The 17,483-nt window shown below is 36.6% G+C and overlaps 1 protein-coding gene across 5 annotated transcripts in view; it reads left to right on the forward strand.

The window, feature by feature from the left end:
• COL8A1 (collagen type VIII alpha 1 chain) overlaps positions 1–17,483 on the forward strand; it is a 150,607-nt gene that overhangs the window by 85,838 nt on the left and 47,286 nt on the right. For all 5 annotated transcript variants that reach the window (XM_025374765.1, XM_025374766.1, XM_025374763.1 and 2 more), the window contains one exon: positions 10,433–10,552. The gene's annotated coding sequence lies outside the window, so the exon portion shown is untranslated. The remainder of the gene's footprint in view (positions 1–10,432; positions 10,553–17,483) is intronic.

Genomic DNA, 17,483 nt, shown 5'->3' on the forward strand with positions numbered 1-17,483 from the left:
GGGAAGAAGAGGAATCATCCAAGAGCTGGATTCTCACCAGACTCTCTCTGGACAGCAGGACATTGCTGAGCTCAACCACTGCCATAAGAAAGTTCTTCTCTTAGCTTCTTTTAAATGTCTGTTTGAAAACTTTTCTTACTACAAAGATGTTACATTTCCTGTAAGAAGCAGCACATCATAACGTCTTTTGGCACAGAGCTCATTCTACCAAGATTCTAGAGCATTTCAGAACCTGGATCATATCCCAAATACACACACAGCACATATTTTTCTCATTCCTGCTTCCTCCTACCGTGGTCTAGATTATGGTTGTTCTGCAGGGCAAGTGGCTACTAAAATACACTTGAACTTTTTCATATTTATTTTAAAGGTACATAAAATGATTTTATAGAGCATCATTTTAATGATTTAGCTCTTACTGAATCCGTATCAACAATTAATCTTAAGCAGGAATAAATCAACTTTTAACCTCAGGAAAAACTAAGTCAAATTGTAGTCATCCAATAGATTTCTTTTTTAAACTTGCCCAATACAAATGGCTTCACTGGCGTCTTAGCTAAGCTATAGTATTTACTTAATAAATTATTCAATTAATTTTATGTTTAAATATATAAATTGATCATCATGTAAATGTCAAGATAATTGAATACAAGGATGTCGTAATATTATTAGCCCAAGCAAAGGAATCCACCTACTTCACTCTTTTTGGTTCAATTTACGATTTGCTCTATACTCTCAAATATCTGGATAAGTAAAAGAAGACTTCCTGCCATGTTCTTCTTTAATATTTACAATTAGGAAAAGCCTCAGTCTTTTCCTGACCTCTGTTATTTAGAAGACCTCTGCCCATGTCCTGCATCACCATTATATTCTCAATATTTTATCCTGACTGAAGGTTCATTCAGTTGTTTCATTCAAAAAAAAGCTAGAATTTCACCTTCCATATTTCCTCAACAAGAATGAGGAATTCTGGGAAACATTTGATATATTTTCCATCTATTGCAAAAGTATCAGAAGGATGTGCTAGAATAAAAATCTTATAGGTATCTTCTATAAAACATTGCCACTTAAATTATAGCATGAGGGCCTAATTTTAGCTTCCAACTATGGAAGCTTCTGTTCTCCAGCTCTCTAAGCTAATGTTGCTATTTCTCAGATTTACTTACGTATTGAAGTGTTAATTTCTCACACCTACCTTCTTTATTTCAAACTAATAGAATCCAAAGATTTCATATACACTTTAGTTATTTAGATCTTTTCAGTGTTTTCCTTTACCAGATTATTTAGGTTTGGCTTCTTTGAACTTTGTAACCATTAAATATGGTCATGAGACCATTGCATGGCTTTTATTAAAAAAAAAAAAAAAAGGAAAATTAACGTCTCTCTATCCACAATGTACTCAAAAGAAAGCCAGTGATCTACCAATCCAGACTCTCAACGGTACCTTAGTACAACCTTAGGGAATGTTTTCCTCTCTTCTAATTTATCATGATTAGTTGTTAGTTCAGAATTGATCCTATTTCTGTAGAAATGGATGTCACAATCCTAGAGTTTTATGAGACTATGCAACCTTGAGTTTTTGTAAAAATCAGCCAAAGGCTTAAAGAGTTCCTTCAGATGGATACAGAAAGGGAAACGAGCCCTCCCCACCCCCTCCTCTAGCTCTCCAAGCATTATAAGAAGCACGAAGCCAAATCAGATGTACTACTCTATGAGAAGGTAAGAATAGCTTAAAGGAACCTCAAGATGCCTCACCCAATTGTCTTTTTCTAAATCCTGGCACTTTTATACAACACAAATGTGCAGTTGCTATGGAAACCTTGTGCCCAATTTAATAGCATTGTTGATCAATGAACATTTGTCATGCTCCAGACAACTGCCATGAATTAGTAAAATAAAATACAGTATCCCTTAAAAAACTTGAAACCAAATTCTGGGATGATGTCAATGGGATAAGAATAGACAGTTCGTTTCTTTTCCTGATTCCTCATTCACCAATCTTCTCCTTCAACATCGCATGAAAGAATAGAATCTTTCTTTCCGTTGCCTTTATTCGTTTACTGCACAGTTGTAAGGATTAAATGAGACTGTGCAGATAATGTAATTAGGAAGGAGACTGGTTCAAAGGACACGTTTAACAAATATGTGTTTCCTCTTCCTTCGGGAACCATAAGAATGTTTGACAACAACCATACGAATTTTGTGAAGGAAACTCAAAACTGGTGAAGATAGGCTATGTTGAAATGCATATCAAAACTGCCTGATCATCTGAGAGAATACTATATACTTTTTGAAATGTTATGGCATATCTGTAAATAGCAATTCAGATTTTGAGTCTTGTTATCATACCTGGCCTCTGAGGCCCAGTCACCACGTTTCCTGCACCCCAGAGTGAATGACAGAGAAACAGCTTGAACTCCCATGCACTCAATGGAGTCGTTAAGATATCTCATTCTGGAGGCCTGTATTAAACCAGCCTCCAAAAATGAAATACTTTTTCCAACACTTTTGGTGCTGAAAGGGAAGCCTTTTTATTAAGACTTGTTCCTAACCCAGTAAATAAATCACATATTCAGCAGCAATAAAAATATTGGTGAGAAGTGAACATTACTCATTTCAAAGCAAGGAGCCTGTTGAGTGGTGATACAATTTTTAAAGCATTGATTTGAGAAGACAGCTCTCATTAAACTCATGAAATAATTTTATGCTTTTGTGATTTTGTTTGTGGGCTTTTCTTTTTTCAAAATTGAAGCTATGTACTTAACTCTAATCAGAACCATCAAAGCCTTTTAAAATGCCCATATAGTTTACAATTTCTGTTCTTTTTAAAAAATAATGTCATGACGTTTCTTTTGTAGTGCTAAGTTCTGTGTTTCAAAAGTACAAATAATATTTATTTGTAAGGAGCCCAGTAAATATTTATGGAATGCCTACCATGTGCCAGGCCTGGTTCTGGTTGCAAAAGATGTTACAGCACACAAAGCAAGTTTCCTGCTTTGGAGTAGTTGGGGAGAGAAGAAGGATGGGTGTTGAGACATACTGAAAACAAACAAAATGTATAATTAAGTAAGGAAGCTATCACTGCTACAACAGAATTAAAGAGAATTAAAGATATATAAAAATGAGTGCTTAACTTTAGATTGGATGTTCAAGAAAAACCTTTTTGAGGAAGTGATATTCAAGTGGAGACATGAAATGGTGACGCGTCCAGACAGCCATGCAGTGTTCTGGAGGAAAAGCATTATAGACAGAGGAATGGCAAAGCCCTAGGAGTAAGGATCAGCTCTCTGTTTTTCATAAGTCGAAGACCCGCGTGGCCAGGGGTGGAGGATAAGAAGGTAGGGGTCAAGGTTGGAAAGAAGGCAGAGAGGGAATAATGTGGGGCATAGCAGCCAGGAAATAAGTTTAGATTCATTCTCAGTGCCATGGGGAGCTATTGGGTATGGGGACTGGGGTACAGAAGCAGGAGAATGACATGATCTGATCTACATTTTTCAAACTGCACCTCATCTGCTGTGTGGAGAGCAGAGCAAGAGTAGAGGTGTGTTTAAGGCAGTTGGAACCATTGAAGGGATGTAAGCAAGAAAACTGACTCCTTGGTTTTGGTTTTTGTTCTCAAGATCTGACTATGGTATAGAAACTGGACTATGGTAGAAATGGAGGTATCAAAGGAGCCAGACTGAAAGAACTTTCAGTAAATTTGGAAAGTGATATGAATTCAGATATGGAGATCAGATGGTGTCCTTGGGTTACAAGAAGAGACAATACTCATGAACAATTATTATGCTTATTATTTATAAACAGACAAATATAAGTATAAAACTGTTAAGGCCACAAAACAAAATGGGAGTGATGCCTCTACAAGCTGAGAGACAGCAAGGCCTGTTAACAAACATCAGAGCTGGAAGGGGCGAAGAATTGTTTTCTAGAACCCTCACAGGGACATGGCCCTGCCAATATCTTGATTTCAGACTTCCAGACTCCAGACTTGCAGAGAATACATTTTTGTTGTTTTAAGGCAAAAACTAATAAATAAATAGATAAATAAATAAATAAAACAATTATGCATTGTTATTTCTTACATAAATTATTTTAATCATCACCATATTCAATGGAATAGGTACTCAGTTCATTTTCCTTATATGAAAAATCCAAGCCAAAGTGGTAAATCAAGTTTCCAAATATCCAGGTGTATTAGTCCCGTCTCATGCTGCTAATAAAGATATACCCAAGACTTGGTAATTAGTAAAGGAAAGAGATTTAATTGATTCACAGTTCAGCATGGCTGAGGAGGCCTAAGGAAACTTTCAACAATCATGGTGAAACGGGAAGCAAACACATCCTTCTTCGCATGGCAGCAGCAAGGAGATGCCAAGCAAAAGGGGGAAAAGCCCCTTATAAAACCATCAGATCTCATGAGAACTCACTATCCTGAGAACAGCTGGAGGGTAACCACCCTCATGATTAAATTACCTCCCCTTGGGTCCCTCCCATGACACATGGGGATTACGGGAACTACAATTCAAGATGAGATTTGGGTGGGGACACAGCCAAACCATATCATTCTGCCCCTGGTCCCTCCCAAGTCTCATGTCCTCACATTTGAAAACACAATCATGCCTTCCCAACAGTCTCCCAAAGCCTTAACTCATTCCAGCATTAACTCAAAAGTCCAAGTCCAAAGTGTCATCTGAGACAAGGCAAGTCCCTTCCACCTATGAGCCTGCAAAATCAAAAGCAAGTTACTTTCAAGATACAATGGAGGTACAGGCATTGGGTAAATACACCCATTCCAAATGGCAGAAACTGGCCAAAACGAAGGGACTACAGGCCCTGTGCGAGTCAAAAATACAGCAGGGTAGCCAAATCTTAAAGCTCCAGAATGATCTCCTTTGTCTCAATGTCTCACATCCGAGTCATGCCAATGAAAATGTCAGCTCCCAAGGCCTTGGGCAACTCTACTTCTGTGGCTTTGCAGGGTACAGCTTCTCTCCGAGCTTCTTTCATGGCTGGTATTGTCTGTGGCTTTTCCAGGTGCACAATGCAAGCTGTCAGTGGACCTACCATTCTGGGGTCTGGAGGACAGTGGCCCTCTTCTCACAGCTCCACCAGGCAGTGCCCTAGTGGGGACTATTTATGGGGGCTCCAAGCCCACAATTTCCTTCTGCACTGCCCCAGCAGAGGTTCTCCATGAGGGCCTCACCCCTGTAGCAGGCTTCTGCCTGGATATCCAGGCATTTCCATTCATCCTCCAAAATCTAGGCAGAAGTTCCCTAACCTCAATTATTGACTGCTGTGTACCTACAGGCTCAACACCACATGGAAGCTGCCAAAGTTTGGGGTTTGCACCCTCTGAAGTCACGGACCAAGCTGTACCTTGGTCCCTTTCAGCCACAGCTGGAGAGGCTGGAACACAGGGCACCAAGTCCCTAGGATGCACACAGCCAGCCCACAAAACCATTTTTTCTTCCTAGGCCTCTGGGCCTGTGATGGGAGAGGCTGCCATGAAGGTCTCTGACATACTCTGGAGATATTTTCCCCATTGTCTTGGTATTAACATCTGGCTCCTCATTACTTATGCAAATTTCTGCAGCAGGCTTGAATTTCTCCCCAGAAAATTTGGTTTTTCTTTTCTATTGCATCATCAAGCTGCAAATTTTCCAAACTTTTATGATCTGCTTCCTCTTGAACACTTTGCCACTTAGAAATTTCTTCCACCAGAAACCCTAAATCATCTCTCTCAAGTTCAAATTTCCACAGATCTCTAGGGCAGGGGTAAAATGTGCCAGTCTCTTTGCTGAAACATAGCAAGAGTGACCTTTATTACAGTTTCCAAAAAGTTCCTGATCTCCATCTGAGACCACCTCAGCCTGGACTTCATTATCCATATCACTATCAGCATTTTGGTCAAAGCTGCTCAGCAAGTCTCTAGGAAGTTCCAAGCTTTCCCACATTTTCCTGTCTTCTGAGCCCTCCAAACTGTTCCCACCTCTGCCTGTTTCCCAATTCCAAAGTCACTTCCACATTTTAGGGTATCTTCATAGCAGCACCCCAGTACCAGTACCAACTTACTGTATTAGTCTGTTCTCACAGTGCTAATAAGACATACCCGAGGCTGGGTAATTTATAAAGGAAAGAGGTTTAATTGACTCACAGTTCAGCATGGGTGGGGAGGCCTCAGAAAACTTACAATCATGGCAGAAGGGGAAGCAAACATGTCTTTCTTCACATGGTGGCAGCAAGGAAAAATATAAGTGAAGCAGGGAGAAGTCTCTTACAAAACCATTAGATCCTGTGAGAACTCACTCACTGTCATGAAAACAGCATGAGGGTAACCGCCCCCATGATTCACTTACTTCCCACTGGGTCCCTCCCATAACATGTGGGGATTATGGGAACTACAATTCAAGATGAGATTTGGGTGAGGCCAAACCATATCACCAGGAAAAGTAAATGGCAAATCTAGGATTCAAAGCTCAGTCTATGTGTCCATACTAAGATTTTTCTGTTCTGCTATGGTGTGCCCAGATCAGAATTAACAAAGGAAAAATATTGAAAATTCCATTCTAAATAATAAAACAATATTCTATAATATAAAATACATAATTTACTTAACTGTATTGATTTTAGCTTGTTTCTATACTTTTATTCCTATAAATAGAACTGTATAAACATTTTCTGTATTATTTTACCTTATTTCTGATTACTTCTTTATCTGAATTCCTAGAAGCATCAAAGAATATAAATATTTTTAAAACTTTGGGTATATAATGTCAATTTATTTTCCAGTAAGTCTGTGCCATTTATACGCTCACTTAGCCCAACCAACATTAAATATATTTTCATCTTGGCTGATTTGATAACTGAAAGGTTAATTTCATAGATTAATTTGCATTTCCTTTCATTACTAATGAGATTGAAGGCTTTCTAACATATTTATTAGCTTTTTATTATCTTCTTTTGTAAATTTAATTGCCTATTTTCCTATATGGTGTGAGTATTTTTTTCTTGGTGATTTGTAGGAGCTCTTTCTATTGGAAAGATACTAAGACTGCCTTTTAATTCTTGCAAACAACTTTTCCCAGAGTGTATTCCACATTCAGTTTTCCAACTTTCTGTTGTAAAAATATCATAAATATAAGAGGGTATGCTCCTGCTATCTTTGCTGCATAATAAAAATCAGAGTTTAGCAGCATAAAACAATAAACATTTTATATCACAATTTTAGAAGTCAGGAATTGAGGTAGGTCTAGAAGCTTTTCTGCTCTTATGACTTACTCATCTGGCAACTGGTTGACTGAAGGGCCCAACATGGTTTTGCTCACATATTTAGTACCCTGGCAGTGATAAAAGGAAGACTAAGATTTGCTGGCATTGTCAACAGGAGTGCCTACATGTGGCTTCTCTTGCGTGGTGGTCTCTAGGTAGTCAGACTTCTCACTTGGAGACTCAGGGCTCCAAAAGACAATGTTCCAGCAATCAAGGTCAGCCTCATGGCCTTTTGTGATTCTGCTGCAGAAGTTACATAATGCCTGCTCCACTGTGCTCAATTGGTCAGTTCATAAGCTCTCCCAGATTCAATGGGAGAGAACACAGAGGAGAATCAAAGAATCTGGCTATGTTTTAAAACCTCCATAAGGTATAACATTTTTAAGGAATAAAGCAAACTCCCCTTCACCTTTTAATTTTGTTCACGAAAATTTCACCTGCAACTGGTTTTTAAGTATTTATGTATGTTTATCTATCTTTTGGTTTCTTTCATTGCTTCATAATTCATTTTTAAAAATTATTTTTAAGCATCTATCTACAACCTCGAGGATATTACCAATTAATATATTTAGAACAATTACTTTTTGGTCTTAAAATACTTTAAATACTAAGTATTGTAGTTGCATTAATTTAATTTAATTCTTAATTCCTTTCATCCTTAGATTTCCATCAGTGACGTATTTGAAAATTCACTTTATAAATGCAGGTCAGACCATATATTTAATTATGCAGCTGCTGTGTGGAGAAGAAAAAACAAATCTAACTAAATAATTCTTGCTTAGTACTGTGCCAAATTTGTGGCTCATTCTTCAAAAATTAACTGAAATACAATGAGCTACAGATTGCCTGTGTAGCTAATGGTTCCCTTTAGCTCCTACAATGGTGCTTGAATATTGAATAATTTGATTAATTTCATAAACAGTAGTTGTAGCACTCTTTCTCACAGTGTTATGAATCACAAAGTAAAAAAGTGTCATCACATTAACAGCAACAAAAATGTCTTTTAATTAGCAATTATTTTAAAGGACATTCTTCTGCATCATAGAGAGAAAAGAGCCTCTTTAAATAATATGTGGTAAACACTCAGTGTTAAATGGCCCTTAGTCTGAGGGTCGAAAAATGGCAATTGAGGTGTCTTCAGTGTTTTTTCTCTGCTTCCACTATTGCATTTCAAAAAGTAGTTTCATCAGCTACCAAGGTGCGGGTCTGGGAAAGTTGTTCAGAGAGAGGTAAACTGAATAAGATACATGACATGTACATAACAGTGATCTTCAGTGTTTGTATTATGCTATGTATCTTCTTCTTGTTTTATTTTCACCATAACCAGAAAGAAAAAAATGAATTTTTATTTTTTATTTTTTATTTTTTTTTCAATCAATGTTGACCAGGTTGGCCTCGAACATGTAGCCTCGCCTCCCCGAGTGCCAGAGCAACCGGCCTGAGCCACCGCGGCTCCGATGAATTTTTAGAAGAAGAAGAAAAAATGAAAAAAATTTTATTGTCTAATGCAGTTCAGCAGCATGAGGGAAGGGCGGTATCTAATTTATTTCTTCAACATTGTATCTCCAACACTAAGCATTATACTTTGCACATAGTACGTACTCAATAAATATGTATTGAAGAATGATATAAAAGAGGCACAAAAATTACTTATAAGCCTCTTCCTGATATCCAGTCTGAATCTGGAGAGTTTTTTTCATGGAGGCAACTACGTGTGTGGTATATCTCCTTTCATATATGTCTGTATTTCCTGCCAGTCTTCTGCAAGAAGTCATACTACATGAGAGTGAACTGGAAAGTCAAGCTCTTGAGTCCATTTACTATCACCAAACTTTATTGCTAAAGATAATTTGAAATCCCATGGCTTTCCAGAGGCAAAGGTTCTCGAATCACCTATGGCTAAACCAAAGTTTATGTCTAAATATCCACAAGTTGAGCCAAAGTGCAGGATGCTGCTGTACCCATCCTTCGGGCCTGAACACACATTGTGTAGCCTCTGTAGGGAAAGCCACATGTCAGAGGCTGGGCCTTGTGCTTTAGGAACACTACTGCTTTTTTAGAGTCATTTTGCAGATAGAAGACATTCAAGTACTTCTTCATTTTGTGTTGAGTGCTAAATACACAGAAATTCTAGAACTATACTCTCTAATACTAGAGTCACTCTCCACAGGTAGCTTAATTAACTCAAATTAATTAAAATTAAGTGAAACTAAATTAAGTTCCTCCATCACACTAGCCATATTTCAAGTGCTCAGTAGCCACACATGACTGGTAGCTACCGTACTGAATAGTGTAAAGATGAAAAATTTTCATAATTACAGGAAGTTTTATTGGACAGTACTACTCTAGAATATACCACTTAAATCACATTTCAAACCTACTAAATTTGATATCCAATTCTGCGCTTATAACAAATGCTGGCTTTCAAACTGATGTATTTATCTGAATGACTGAAGTTGTTCCTGTTAAAATATTTGTTGAACAGCAAATGTAGATATTTCTTAAACAAGTTCCTGTGAAACACACGAAAACAAAATAGAGAGTATCTATTACCCAAAACAGAGTTAAATTTCTGAAATTCATTTTAATTGGAGACAAGTCCCATATGATTTCTAAAGAGTCTAGGTTATAGATAACTTACAAAGTTTATTCAACTAGTTAAATTGTGCCAAAAATTCAAATGAAAACATAAAAGTGTCACCATATTAAAGCCCCATCACACCTGATTTGATAAATAATCAAGAATAATTTATAACTCAAATACTGCCATATGTAAATTGATAGGAAATGTATTGTTTAAAAAGTTCATTTTTCTTAAATAAAATTAACTTTTTTCCCTGAGGTATCATTAATATTTCTTCATAAATTTGCATTCTCTATGGCAAATGCCCAAATTCTTTCTCATTATCTCCAATCTGTAGTAATGGAAATTAAACTGGTGAGAACTTATCACATAATACAACCATGAAAAGCAATAAAGATATACAATTTGTTGTTTATTTGGATAAAAACTACATATAGCATATGCAGAAAAATAAACTAATAGCATTTTATGTATTTATACATTCCTATTATGCAATTTCTCGTATGATCCAAAATAATACACTTTGATAATCCACTTCTAATTGCCCTGAGTAAAAGTATCCTCTTTTTTCTATTTTAGAAGTTGCTGTGGAAGCTGAGCAGCATCTGCTGAAGAGACAGAAACCAGTCCCAGGGGTGTTAGAGGAAGGCACCAGCAAGGACATTGGTCTTTGATTCAACAGTCCTGTCAAGTATAAATGTAAGTGTGAGGAGCAACAGAGGGCAGGGCAGTGGTCTGGGTGGTCCACAGGTAAAGATGCAGATCGCTGTCCAGGAGCACAAGGGCCCCTGGCAGATGCTCAGTGTCTAGCCTGCCTGCATGTCCTGTCTCCCATCCCCATTTCCATCGTTGCAAAAGCCTTGAGACCATCGCTACTAATATTAGGTTTTCAAATCCCCTATAGTAAAATACATGTGCAGAGTGTGATCGTAGCTGATTTTTAAGTCTAGGCATGTTGAATACAGTCTTAAAATAATCATTTCCATAGATCTTGACTAGGTATCCAAATGTTCACCAGATGCTAGGAGTTAGATTTTGCAGAGGAAAATTGCTAACTTAAGCTTCTTTTCATGATTCAGCAGAGGATTTTAAGTAATAAAAGATCTGGAGATTTGTAACATAAATAATTCCAGTGCAAATGGGAAAATTAAAATAATCTTATCATCTCTGTCATGTCTATATGTGTTTTTCTACCATTATCATATTTCTCTTAATTGGGCCAATTTTTTTTTCTGGCTGATATTTTATAGTTTTAAGTTATAAGCTGTAATGAAGAAATGATTCTTTTCAGATGAGTGAAGTGATATGTACTAAATTTTCCTAAAAACAATCTAGGATGAATGAAACAGAGCATGATATGACAGAAATGGCTTTCTTTGTATGTGGTATTGAATATACTCACAGTGAAAAATAATAATAACAGCATGCCAGAATCCCTTTTATTCCTTAATTGATCTCTCAGTAGAAGCAATAAAAACATAAAGTACCTCATTAACTTTCAAACTTTGACGGAAAAAAAAAAAAAAAACACAACATATCATCCATTTCTGACAAGTAGACATTATCTCATAGTATCCACAGCCATCCTATGCTTATTACTATTGCCTGGTCTTAAGTGTGACTTTTGGACACACGACTCAATATTTCCTAATATATAATAGTACAATGGTTTTTATAGTCTATTTAATTTTATTTCATAATTAAAAGAATGAATTGCTAAGATTCCCCAGATTTTTCGTGTTCTTGTTGGGGCGGGGTGGATACCTGAACAAAAGGAAAAGTACAGCATTTAGCCTTATCGTTAATCCCTCATTGACTGCATCCTGTCTAGAATGAATCCATTTAGAGTTTCTGGAGAAATGCAAATACATTAATGATTTTACTAAGGCATTACATTTTTAATATAGGTACCACTAATTATTTTGGCTGGATTCCATCAAAGCCAGGTGTTCTCCAAATGAAATCTTTATAATGCAAACCCAGTGAATAAAAAATACATGCTCATCGAAGCAGCAGATTGTAGGACCTGTGGATATTAGAAAAAGTGGGGAAAGAGGCATGATGTGGGTAACAGTCATAATGTCAGAGTAAAGCTCTGAACTCAACCCAGAGGTACTTTATAATTGTTGCAACCAATGACAGGCTCGGCTTCTGGCTTTCTTGTAACAAAATCTTACTGCCAAGGGCATTGATGAGCTCTCCCAGTAAAAAAAGTATAATAATAATGTTAAACTAAATCATAAAAATACAGAAGGTGTTTATTAAAGGGCAGAGGAGAGAAATCGCTTGTAAAGTTCGGGTGGAAATATCAAAAATACATTTTATTGAACTTTTAAGAAATTAAGCTCTTTGTTTTTAAACTAGGGTGCAAAAGCAATAAAATGTAAAGGCTATTCAATAAACTATTTCATTCAGTGGTCAACAGCAATGATTCAGCAAGTAAAAATAAAAATTACATTTATTCAACATGGTCATCAATTCAGGCAGGCCTGAAGCTTACAAATTATAAGTTTTTAAGTGAAAATAACCAGCTGAAAGTATTTTTAAAATAAATTTCGATTGAAAAAATACAAAGAATTTTTTGAATGTACACCTTTTTCTCAATGAAAATGGACTTGGTTTAACTTGACATAGTATAAAACTCTTAATGTTTTATGCAGTTTATTAAGTTCTGTGGAGAAGTGTATTTGAAACAAAGGTAGATAATGATCGAAAAAGTTTAAATATGAACACCATTATAGGCATACAATTAAGAAAATGGAAATAGATCATGATAACTAATCTTTTGCATGCCCTCTAAAAGCACAGAATGTAACTTTTTAAATTATTTTTTAATAATCTGGAGTTTTCTTTCTGACCCTTTTACCCTCCAAAAATATAGATTCCTGAATCATAGAACATAGATATTTTGGTAGACAGATTCTATATTTTCCTCAAGTTAAATAACATATACCTCTAAGTGACAATAATCATAAAAACAAGCTTTTTGCTCATTAAGATACCTAATGTGCCTTACACATAGTATGTACTAAATAATATGGGTTGAACTGAATTATTCCCATTTTCTCTTCAGATGTTAACGTGTCTCTTGGATTTACACTAGAGAGGTGGTGTCCCACACATGGGAATTAATGAGCTACATCTGTAACCAAAAATATCCATGGAAAACCTGTTGAATTGATCCATATCTGTTTTATTAATCAAGCCCACTACGGAAGGGCTTTCTTGTGGTTGTACTATACTTTGGAAATAAATAGAGTGGGGAAACCACAGTTCATTTTAAAAGTTGTTTGAAACTTTGAAGAACATGGGGTTTTATATTATATGACAGCAATAAACTCCAGTTTTTGATGGCTGTAATTCTGAGTATATAAGTATATAAATATTCTGTATGTATAATTTTACTGCAGAACATTATGACTGTGGCCAAGAAGACCCTTACTGTTCAATATGGAATTTACTTCTTACTGCCACTGTCTTCCTTCCTCAACTTTTTAAAATAAAAACTTTTAAAAATAAAAAGAAATTTTAAAACTAGCTTGGTATGAACAGCCTTTAGCTGAAGCAGATGGCTGGAAGTCAGGATCCCCAGATTCTATCCTTCATTCTCCTACCAACTTGGAATGTGGCCTTGGGCAAGTCATGAGAGTAAATCTACAATAAAAGAGCTAATAATGCCTTACATATGTGTGGTGTTTTATGATCTAACAGAGCACTTTCACATACAATATCTTATTTAATCTTCCCCACAGCTTCCTGAAAAGAGTATGGCAGTTATTAACAACCCGCATAATAAAGAGTAGGAATTTGAGACCCAGTGAAAGAAACTAAATCATTTTTTTGAGTCAGGAACAGTCATAGTCTAAGATTCCGGGCTGGTCTTTGTCTTTCCTCTACACCACATTGCCACCCTCTGGCACCTCCAATGGTGGCAAAGCAGGAATGACTATAGCTGCACTGTTCAATATGATAGCCACTAACCACATTCTGATATTGAGCATGTGAAATGTGGCTAGTCCCAACTGAGATGTGCTGTGAGTGTGAAATATACACCAAATTTCTAAGACTGGAAATGAAAAACAGAATGTAAGATGTCTCATTAATACTTTATATATTGCATGTTGAAATGATATTTTTAATATTTTGAGTTAAATAATAGTCATAAATATAAATAAATATATTAATAAATATTACCAAATATGGTTTAATAACATTAATTCCACCTGTTTCTTTTTACTTATTAATATGGATAACAGAAAACATAAAGTTGATATGTGACTCACATTGTCCGTGTGGGACAGCACTGACCAGAGAATTCCATTGTTCAGAGCCCACATGCTAATTTCACAGTACTGGACTTGTTTATGTGCCTGGCTTGATGTGGCTGACACAATTCCCTGAGATGCTGTCAAGCAGATGCAAGGTAGATTAGCAGCAATGATCTGGGCATTCTCGCACAGCTTCCACATGCAGGAAAAAAGTCTGGTTTCATTAGTTGCTACCCCAAATTGCTCATTCATCAAAAGGGTCCATTTTATACCTGTTGAATCCTTGAGAGACTTAGAAGTAAAAGTGCTATGGCAAGAACTATAAATTACATTTATGGCTCTATAGCACTCTTTATTTTCAAATACGTTCCCATTAAACATTATGAATGAATGAGACATTAAACTGTTAGGCTGATATATACTATGTAAAATAATAATTACATGTAACTTTGTTGTACAGTATGTTTTATTCTACCTACAAAGTCTTTAAGATATTTTACATACAATCCCTAAATAAATAGCTTATACCTGTTATGGAACAATCTAACTGAAAGTCCTCAGGAAAAATAAGTTCTTATTTAGAAGAAAAAATATGTATAGTAAAAAATAGCACAGATCACTAAAATCTAGCATCCATTTGGCAGTTATTATGTGGGCTCAAGTACCATGCTAAGACTTACACCAAGGTTCTCTCACTTCATCTTTACAGGGCTTTGAAAATCAGCAAGAGGGAGCAGAACCAAAGGTCTTAACCACTACTGCTTCTTATTTCAAAGCAATTTAAAATCATAACTCCACCTATCATGACAGTATAAGAATATTTGGAATTGATTTGATTTGATTCATTTAAACTCCACGAGCATCTACCTAGCAAATACAATGGACCAGGAACAGTTCTAGACACTGAGGGAATATTGAGCAATAAGACCAGAGCTCTGCCCTCAAAGAGAACACTGATTGGTAGGTTTATGAACATGCTTTCGAAAAATGCATACTTATGATGAAATAAAAGGGGAGTCACTACTCACGTTCTAAAGGGCTTCTTTATGTTCCAATAGAAATCTTTATAGTGCTATTCCTCAGTTTGTTAAAATTTACCTATTGTTCATAAAGCAAAGGTCTTATGTAAAAAAAAAAAAAAATTAAAAAATAAAAAACTAAAAAACTATGTAGTTTGAATTTCAGAGGTTTGCTTTCCTCCATTATACTCACTTGGAAGAAGAGGTGCTGAAATTACCTTAAATGTTTTCTAGAACAAGGAGAGATGAAAGCAAACAAAACGAACCTAAGTCAAAATGACTCTTAAAAAATCACAAAATAATGAAAACTAAAGAGTTGTATAACCTTTATACAATAATAATAAGTTATCTTTGAAGATAGAGATTTAACTCATTATGCATATGAGTTAACTATTAATTTTTTAAAGAATATTTCAAAATATAATGTATAACTTGTTGCCAATTTCTTTTTCTTTTTTTCTTTTTCCTTTATTTTCTCTCTCTTTATTTATTTTTTTTGAGACACAGTCTTGCTCTGTTGCCAAGGCTGGAGTGCAGTGGCATGATCTCGGCTCACTGCAACCTCCACCTCCTGGGTTCAAGTAATTCTCCTGCCTCAGTCTCCTGAGTAGCTTGGACTACAGGTTCACACCACCACACCAGGCTAATTTTTGTATTTTTAGTAGAGACAGGATTTCGCCATGTTGGCCAGGCTAGTCTCGAACTCCTGAACTCCAGGGATCCGCCCACCTCAGCCTCCCAAAGTGCTGGGATTACAGGTGTGAGCCACTACACCTGGCCCCAGTTTCCTAATGTTCATGTTTATCTAGAATTAAATAAAAATAAAATATTAATAGCTAACTCTGGGTGGCAGAATTTTAGACAGTTTTGTGCCCCTATGTATACTCTTTTGCAAATTTTTCAAAATAAACATATATTGCTTTTATAATTGGTAAACAGAAAAAATACTGTAATTGACTCCAAAATCGACAGGTGATAAAGACAAAATGTCCAGGGGAAGTAAAATGCAAATTTTGCTCTCAATCACAAAATTTTTAAAAAATAATAATAAACGTAATAGGTTCTTCCTTGCAGGTGTTATTTCCCTTTCTTTGATTCAAGATAAAGCAACCTGTAGGCTATTCAACTTCTCTAGACAAGAAAGGTTAAAAATTGGATTGAATTTTCTAGATTTTCTTGAGAAAGCATTTCACCTTCAGCTATGAACATGAGTGTAAAGATCAAAGTTGTAATGTGGGCTGGTAAAACTGAAAGTTGTTATCGTAGCAATCAGAAAAGCAGAGCATCATTAAAGTGTACCTCTTTCACCTTAAAACATTAACTGGCTATCAATCATTTCTAATGGCATCTACTTAAAAATGGCCTTATTATTGGCTCCTAAAATGTGTAAAATGTCAGGTGGAAATACATACACACGTCTTTGAGCTGGATAGAGTCTCGGTGATCCTAAAAAGTGAAATCTAGAGCTATTTTAGAGATGCCATTTAAAAATTTATGGAGAGAGATTTGGTCTTATAATTTCTTTCATGAATACTAAAATTTTACTACAAAGAAAACAAAGAAATGGGTTATTTGTGCCATTTAATCATTAAATCATAAATCCACAGACCATTAGAGCTGGAAGGGGCCTTCTAGATTATCTCCTCCAATGCCGATATTTTACAGATGAGAAAGTAGGAACAGAAAATTTGTTTTCTCAGGGCTGAGCATGGTGGCTCACATCTGTAATCCCAGCACTATAGGAGGCCAAGGCAGGCAGATCACCTGAAGTCAGGAGTTCGAGACCAGCCTGGCCAACATGGCGAAACCCTGCCTCTACTACAAATACAAAAATTAGCCAGGCGTGGTGGTGGGTGCCTGTATTCCCAGCTACTTGGGAGGCTGAGGCAGGGAGAATCGCTCGAACCTGGCAAGTGGAGGTTGCAGTGAGCTGAGATCGCACCACTGCACTCCAGCTGAGATCGCACCACTGCACTCCAGCTTGGGCGACAGAGCGAGACTTTGAAAAAAAGAAAAGAAAATGTATCTTCTCGGCCGGGCGCGGTGGCTCAAGCCTGTAATCCCAGCACTTTGGGAGGCCGAGGCGGGTGGATCACGAGGTCAGGAGATCGAGACTATCCTGGCTAACATGGTGAAACCCCGTCTCTACTAAAAATACAAAAAACTAGCCGGGCGTGGTGGTGGGCGCCTGTAGTCTCAGCTACTTGGGAGGCTGAGGCGGGAGAATGGCGTGAACCCGGGAGGCGGAGCTTGCAGTGAGCCGAGATCACGCCACTGCACTCCAGCCTGGGAGCACAGCGAGACTCCGTCTCAAAAAAAAAAAAAAAAAAAAAAAAAAAAAAA

This window comes from Theropithecus gelada, chromosome 2 (assembly GCF_003255815.1).
Source record: "Theropithecus gelada isolate Dixy chromosome 2, Tgel_1.0, whole genome shotgun sequence".
Classification (NCBI taxonomy): Eukaryota; Metazoa; Chordata; class Mammalia; order Primates; family Cercopithecidae; genus Theropithecus; species Theropithecus gelada.